Source organism: Ascaphus truei, chromosome 3, assembly GCF_040206685.1.
Source record: "Ascaphus truei isolate aAscTru1 chromosome 3, aAscTru1.hap1, whole genome shotgun sequence".
NCBI lineage: Eukaryota > Metazoa > Chordata > Amphibia > Anura > Ascaphidae > Ascaphus > Ascaphus truei.
This window is the reverse complement of record NC_134485.1, coordinates 23,564,800-23,571,960: the sequence shown is the minus strand read 5'-3', so window position 1 is coordinate 23,571,960 and position 7,161 is coordinate 23,564,800. Positions and strand designations below refer to the sequence as shown.

General features: G+C 44.0%; 1 protein-coding gene across 4 annotated transcripts in view; it reads left to right on the top strand.

The window, feature by feature from the left end:
• The first annotated feature begins 1,429 nt into the window (after positions 1-1,429).
• DYRK1A (dual specificity tyrosine phosphorylation regulated kinase 1A) overlaps positions 1,430-7,161 on the top strand; it is a 95,089-nt gene continuing 89,357 nt past the window's right edge. For 3 of the 4 annotated variants that reach the window (XM_075593759.1, XM_075593758.1, XM_075593757.1), the window contains exon 1: positions 1,585-2,093. The gene's annotated coding sequence lies outside the window, so the exon portion shown is untranslated. Of the gene's footprint in view, positions 1,447-1,584; positions 2,094-7,161 lie in introns of those variants that run through there. The other variant, XM_075593754.1, reaches the window with a different exon arrangement.

Sequence of the window (7,161 nt, the reverse complement as noted above, 5' to 3'; positions counted from 1 at the left end):
CCCTGTCCTAAACATAGGAATCTATATACACTATTCACCATGAGATCCTGCCTCTTCAACTTCTCCTGAGATCTGAGCTCCAGAAGCTTCTCCCTTACTATTTATATCCCAGCCTGATGTCACAGTCTCAAGGCAGAAGGGGGTGATGCTTAAGTTCTGCTGAGCCATCCCAGCCCTATGTGATGGGGAAGGGGCCCACACAGCCAACCCCCCAAGGCCCTAATAATCCCAAAGGGGGGTTACACATGTGTGCCATGCTACCTTCCCCCTCCCTTCTTATTTTTCTGTATCCCTTCCCGATTTATAAAAATCTGAAATAAAGTAAAAAAAAATTTTTTGGCGAACCACTCACATGACGCGCTTGCGAGTGGGAAATTCAAATATGAGCAGACACTTGCTCATGCTGGACACACATATTGCCGCAATGTGTTTCATCGTGGCCAGCGTGAGTGCGCCCGCTCAGCGCCACCCTGGACGAGGCCCTATAGTGCCAGCAACGCAACGCCAGGCTGTGGTCACTTGAAAAATCAAATTGAGATGCCCAAGCCGTCATTACTATAAGCGCGACGGCCGCAATGCATTTGTTTTGACGCAACGCCGCGTCTCTGTCACTATAAGCACAGCCTGAGCCACACAGTGATTGAGACACCTAACTGAAGCAGGGATATCCTGAAAACCTGACCTGTTGGTAGCCCTTGAGGACTGCAGTTGGCTCACCCTGAATGGAGGGTATGTGCGCAAGCAAAGTGTTTGTGATACCATCCCTGATCAAATAAAACAAACAAACAAAAAAGGACAATAAGTATATATTTCTCTCACAACACCAAAAAAAGGTAATCTTAAAACAATGATATTGATACATTGTTCAAAATACTATGCAAGTAGTGTGGGACGGCCTCTTTAATTCCATAGCCGCAAACTAATCTCACCGACCGCACCAGCCCCAGCCTTCCCTGCGCGTCCAGCAACCATGTTATTTATCTCTCTTTGCGCACTGATTCGTTTTTCCCAGCTCCCACCCCCACTTTTTCCCCCCTTGTGTCACGTGAGATATAGAGTCGCCACGGACTTTGTAGACGTCAGCGCGCCATCCGGGTTTTTTTTTTGCGCTGATTGACAGTCGCCATAGCAACAAGCGCCTGCCGTCGCCATTTTGTCAATCGGGTTTTTTTTTTTTAAATAATTCGCTTCCCGCCCGAACAATCCTGGCGCGGAGGGGGAGATGTGTTACAAAAAAATAAATAAAATAAATACATTAACAGCCCGCCCGCGCTGCCCTTTATCCCCCCCCGCACCTCTCCCGGGAGCGCGGCAGAATAATTGTATGTTGTATGAAACACATTGCCCTGCGCCCTCCTTTTTTTTCCGTGTCTTCTACCCCCCCTCCCTTCCACTATTGTATTCGCCACCGGGGTCAGGGTGCTCCCGGTTTGGTGTGGAAAGCGGGTGAGGAAGAGGAGGAGGCGGCGGCCTCCGGCGGCTGTTCTCGGCGCTCACCCCGCCGCTGGCTGCGCAGCTTTGGAAACGCGCGCCATTTTGTGACACTTTTTTTTTTTTTTTTTTAACCCAAATCTCCCCCCCCCTCCTCTTTTTTCCTCTCTCTCTCTCTTGTCCCCCCTCCATCCCCACACAGTGTATACAAACCGGGAACCCGCGGAACCCGCAGCCCGCCCCTCTCACCCCCCAGCACCGGATCCCATGTTGCTGCCTGGATACAGCGGCTGGAGGAGACGTTGATGTGCCGCGTTAGCAGCAGAGAGCGCAAACCTCGCCCCCCCCTCTCCGGAGCCGGCGCAAGGCGGCGGGTGCTGCTGCTGCTGCGGCGGCGGGAGGGCATGATCCGGGCGGAGCTGCCCGTGCAGCGCCGCGGGACCCGGGCTCTCTAACCGCCCCGCGGGACCCGGGCTCTCGTCTAACCGCCCGCAGGGAGGGGGAGAGCTGACCGGACTCGCTGACTCTCACAGGGCCCCTGCTTCCTCCTGGCGTATTATTGTTCTATCACTATATATATATATATCTATATCTTGTTTGGATGGGCATGTGACGGCGGCGGCGGCGGGAGAGGAGGGGGAGCGGATCGCAGGAGGAGACGGGTAAGAAGATCTCCGCAGGGAAAGGATATGGGGGGGGGGGGACGCTGACACTGGGAACCTTGTCACATCAATGTCCTCTTCTCCCCCCCCCCCCCAATAACACGGTTACCCCGACACTTCTTCGCCTTGGCATCGCGGGCCTGTGTTGCTTAGTTACCCGCGGTGTATGCGGGGAGAGGGCAGTCGCGGCCTGGCTGCCGGGAGGTGGTTGGCTCTTGAAACCGGGGGCACATTTTGTGTGTGTGGTTTTATTTTGTAATCACACCTGGGCCACAGTTGGGGGGTGACCTGTTCTGGAGATGGATTGGTCCTGTCCCAGGCTGTAGTTGCCTTGCTACTCACTGGGACCCTCTGCTGCCCCGGTGACAGTAGGTCTTTTCTCGTGTATGTCTATGGGGATATATTTTATTTCGGTGTTTTGGGGGGTTTGTTACTGTTTTGATTTGGATCCAGATGAAGTCTTCACCCACATCCAACCAAATGCAGCATGGACTGGCTGATGTTCTGGTGACATTTGGGTTCCTTGTGTACATTTGTTTAATGTGGCCGCCAAGGCAACCGGCCTCCTCAGAGAGAAGGGAGGAGGCTGTGCGGGGGCCACCATCCTGCCTGGGAATAATCATATCAAGCCTTGTGTGTGTGTGGGGGGTCTTCTTTAATAGCCATTTGAAGGGGCTGTGGGTGTGGCCATTTCCCCCTTCTCATATGTAATACAGCACTTCAGCTTGGATACTGTCTGGTAATATATCCTGCAGATTTGTGTGTGTGTGGATATATATATATATATATATATATATATATATATATATATATATATATATATATATCCACACACACACACACACACGTGTTTCAATGACAATTAGTAATACTTTTATTTATAGAGATCACCGTTACTGTCCTCATCTGTTGACATACGTATCTACGTATATATGTATACATATAAAACAATTAATAATTATACTCATTTGCCGTAGAGGGGTTTGAAATTTGGTGTTGTCCACTCAGGTAGCTAAGGTGTTAGGGGGGCTCTCTGGGTTGCCACAGAGGGACCATATGTATTGAGTTCACCAATTGTTGTACTCCCTAGATGGAGGTATTGTAGTTGGGTACCATGTCCAGATGCAAATGATGGAGAGATGTGATACCATGGGCCCCAGGCCTCAGCAGTTAAATAATAGTATCCTAAGGATCCACATACAGTGCTTCCTCAGGCAAGCACTGTGCACTCAGTGGTTAGGTTGCCATTAATATCATTCAGAGGAGCCTGATGTTATCCTATTTAGCTTTAAGATGTACACAGGTAACAATACATTTTGGGGGAAGCTCTTGGGATGTAATACTACGAAGCATTGATTTGTTGGGTAACTTTTGGTGTAATGCATAGTGTGGCGGTGCTGTGTTTTACCTGTTGTAGAGATGTGATGAGCTTGGCTATCAGGTAACCCATGACTAATCCTGAGTGTTCAGCTCCTGTGGTGCTATGATTTGCTCACTCAAAATATTCCTAAGTGTCCGGATGTAATGTTTTTCGGCCCATGAAGTGTTCTGATGCACCTAATCGTTGGGTTACCTTTATGTAATCCTTACTGTCTGGGTACAGTGGTTTTGTAAGATTTAGTGCTGATCTAAAAACATGCAGATAAGTTGCTAGCAGATCCCTTGTGTAAGTCTTCTAAATATTGTATTCAGTACTAAAATGCACAGTTTGGTTAGCATCGGGTGATATATTCAAGGGATTTTCTGAAATGTGTCTTGTGTGTCATAAGGCCTGGAACCCCACATACTGTATTAATATTACTTGATGGCAATTGAATTACTGTGGGCAACTCTAGCTCTCAAGGGCCACCGCCAACACGGTCAGGTTTTCAGGATATCCCTGCTTCAGCACAGGTGGCTCAGTCTTTGAGCCACCAGTGCTGAAGCAGGGAAATCCTGAAAACCAGGCCTGTTGGTGGTGGTCCTTGAGGACTGGAGTGGCCCCCTGCTTTAATTTCTAATATGTGAACTTTAATCATAGCAACATTATGTACAAAAACATAGTAATTGTTTTGGGCCACGTTTTTGCCGCGTTTTGTAGGACTCGCCAAGTAATTTGCCTTGTTAGCTTGGTCTCGGTTTGAGTGTGAAGGGGAAGCGTTACTTAGGACAGTTTGAAGGCAAAAACTTGCCTCACATTCCTTTAGTTAGTAAAGGGAATTAATTAATCCCCAAATACCTGCCAGTCTGAATAATTTTAAGGATTCGGGATCATGACCATTTAATTTATAATGTTTTGGAAGCCTGATTAGGTTTTCTGCTTGAGTACACATTACAGCAGAACATTGTTTTGTGCTGTTATACATGTTTTGTAACTGCATCCAATGTCTTCATATTATTGAATTATTGCATTTTGTTTATAAGGTGCAGTTAACATGAAGTTGAAATATCTGCATTGTTGTTCATGTTATTGCAATACCACAGTCGTTACTCTAAAATTATAACTTGAAACTTTAAAGCGTTTTTGGATGTAAGATTCTTTTAGTTATAGTTCTGATACATATGTGCAGCCACTTCTTGTGTGGAATCCCATCTCTGGCACTCTGGTTTGCTTTTCAGTCATGAAAAAGCACCCAGTCCCATATAGCAAAATATATTGAGTTTGATTAATAAAAAATACTTTAAAGCACCCCTAGCATATTCCACAATATGTAACACTTATAACATATTTCATGATGTGCTTGACCGTTTTTCAAATTTAGGCCCTAACGCCTAACAACAAATTCCATAGAATATACAATATATACTTATTTTGCTATGGGGCAGCTAAAGGATCATAAGCCAAGAATACAGCAGTGGTTCTAAAGCTGCAGTTATTATTATTATTTTCTTTACATTCGCGATAACCTGTTATTTTACTTCAGAGTTTTTAGATATTTTTGGGCAAGTTGTCAGTAGATTGTTTTTAATTTGAATGATAATCAAAAAGTAAATCCTTTTTAAAAGTGATGCTTTTCAGGACCCTATGATTTCAGAGGTTACACTTGCTCACGAAACGCGTGAAAGGATGGGACAGTGCAGATCTTCTGCCGCTAAAGTTCCACTACTTCTAGTATGTTTAATATGTATTAAATAAACCTTGGAAGATTTTACTTATCTGACGTGTATCTATTGATCTTTGCATGTTTAAAAACTATGGGCTGACACAGGGTCTGAAGACTTAATTATTTAAAGTGGTGGAGCACATTCTATTCTATACAGTATAGACTTAGAAAAAAAAAATACATTTATTTTAAAAAGGCAATCCCTCCTAGGACAGCAGTGTACTAATGTCAGTGACATGTTTAAAGCTGCAGTTCAAGTCAAGGTGTCGTTTAAAAAACCCACAATAAGCCCCCCATCCAAATACATACAATACACACACACACACACACACACACACACACACACACACACACACACACACACACACACACACACACACACACACACATTAAACCACCCTCCCCAAATACGCACACAAAATAAGCCCCTCCTCCCAAATATACACACAAGAAGCCCCCCTCCACAAACACACACATAATAATCGCCATTCCCGCCAAAAATAATAATTACACACATCTTGGGGGACAAGGGACATGGGAGGGTGGTATAAGGAGGGCCTGAAACATTTGGGCTTACCTGGGGACCTTGGATGGAGCAGCATGGCCGGTGCACAGAATGGCCTTGCAGGCCCGCTAAATTTTTTTCCATGCAATATGTGCATCAATACAATCTGCACACTGACAAGTGATTAGCTAAGTTGGCAATCGATCCGTTCTCCTGTAATCGATCACTAAATTGGAGGTTATTTAATTCACTGTTAGGGCTGCACTAGAGTACCCAGTATGCAAAGTTCTGTGTGGAAGATCATGTGACCAGACAGGCACTAGATACAATTGGTGCACTGCTAGAGAGAGCAGGGCTCGAGCCAGAGCTTGGCTCAGAAGAGGAAGGGGGTGTGACTTTGTAAATGGTTTCTTTAGAAACAAAAATACTTGCTACATTAGAATACATTAAAAATGCTACAAGTATTTTCTTATAGTACAGAACTGATTTATTAAAAAAAACACGTAGGAGGATATTGCTTGATCTGCAGCTTTAAGACATCTGGGTGATTGAATCATTTAAAACAAAAAAAAAATCAGACACCTATATGTATTTTATAATGACTTTAAAAGTATTGTTCCGTTTGTAAATTGAGAATCTGTTTTGCATGAACACACTGTGTTCAATAAGAGTTTGCACAGGCACATACCTCCCCTCTCTCCCTTCTCTGTATTTGCTCTATGATAAAGAACAGGTTGGGAAAAGTGCTGGGGAAACATTTGATTGATTGAACACTTCCCCATGCAGCAGCTCTGAAGGGGAAAAAAATCATGCTTGATTTCCAAAGAAACAAAAACTGCTAGTTCTTTTTTTTTTTTTTTTTTTTTAAGCATGGTTATATTTGCTTAAGGAAGCCCACTTTACAAAAAGTTGTGTCCAGGTCAGCTGTCGGGGATTACACCCTTTTTTTGAGTGACGTTTACTTACTCTAATAATCTTCTTTTGAAGGAAGAATCCAATTTGTTCAATTCGGGATTCAAAACAGAGACTATTTTTTTTTAAATTGGCAACTCTACCACGGGCGAAAGTGAACAAAGGACAGTGGCATGTTTTATTTATGTTCCATTTACCTGATTGAGAAGTTAAAATAAAAATGACAAGTATACGTATTTGTAAATAATTTTTAACATTTCCAAGGTAAATGCCTTTAAGAGTTTTTGCTATCGTTATTCAATGTCTTTTGTTGAGAACGCAGTTTGGTCTGTTTTCCAAGCTCTGTTCATTTGTTTGCAAAGTAATTGGGAAGTTATCATTAGTCAAACAGATAAACAAACATAAGTAGCTGATATGCTTAAATCCAGTGTTCCCGATGAGGTAATAATACTCATCTTTCACAAGACGCAAATAGGAAAGTGATTGAATCTTTCTTAAGCCATTTACACTAAGTCTAAGTTTATGTGCTACAGTGTCAGGTTAAACATTATCGGTGTAGTTCTCAAAC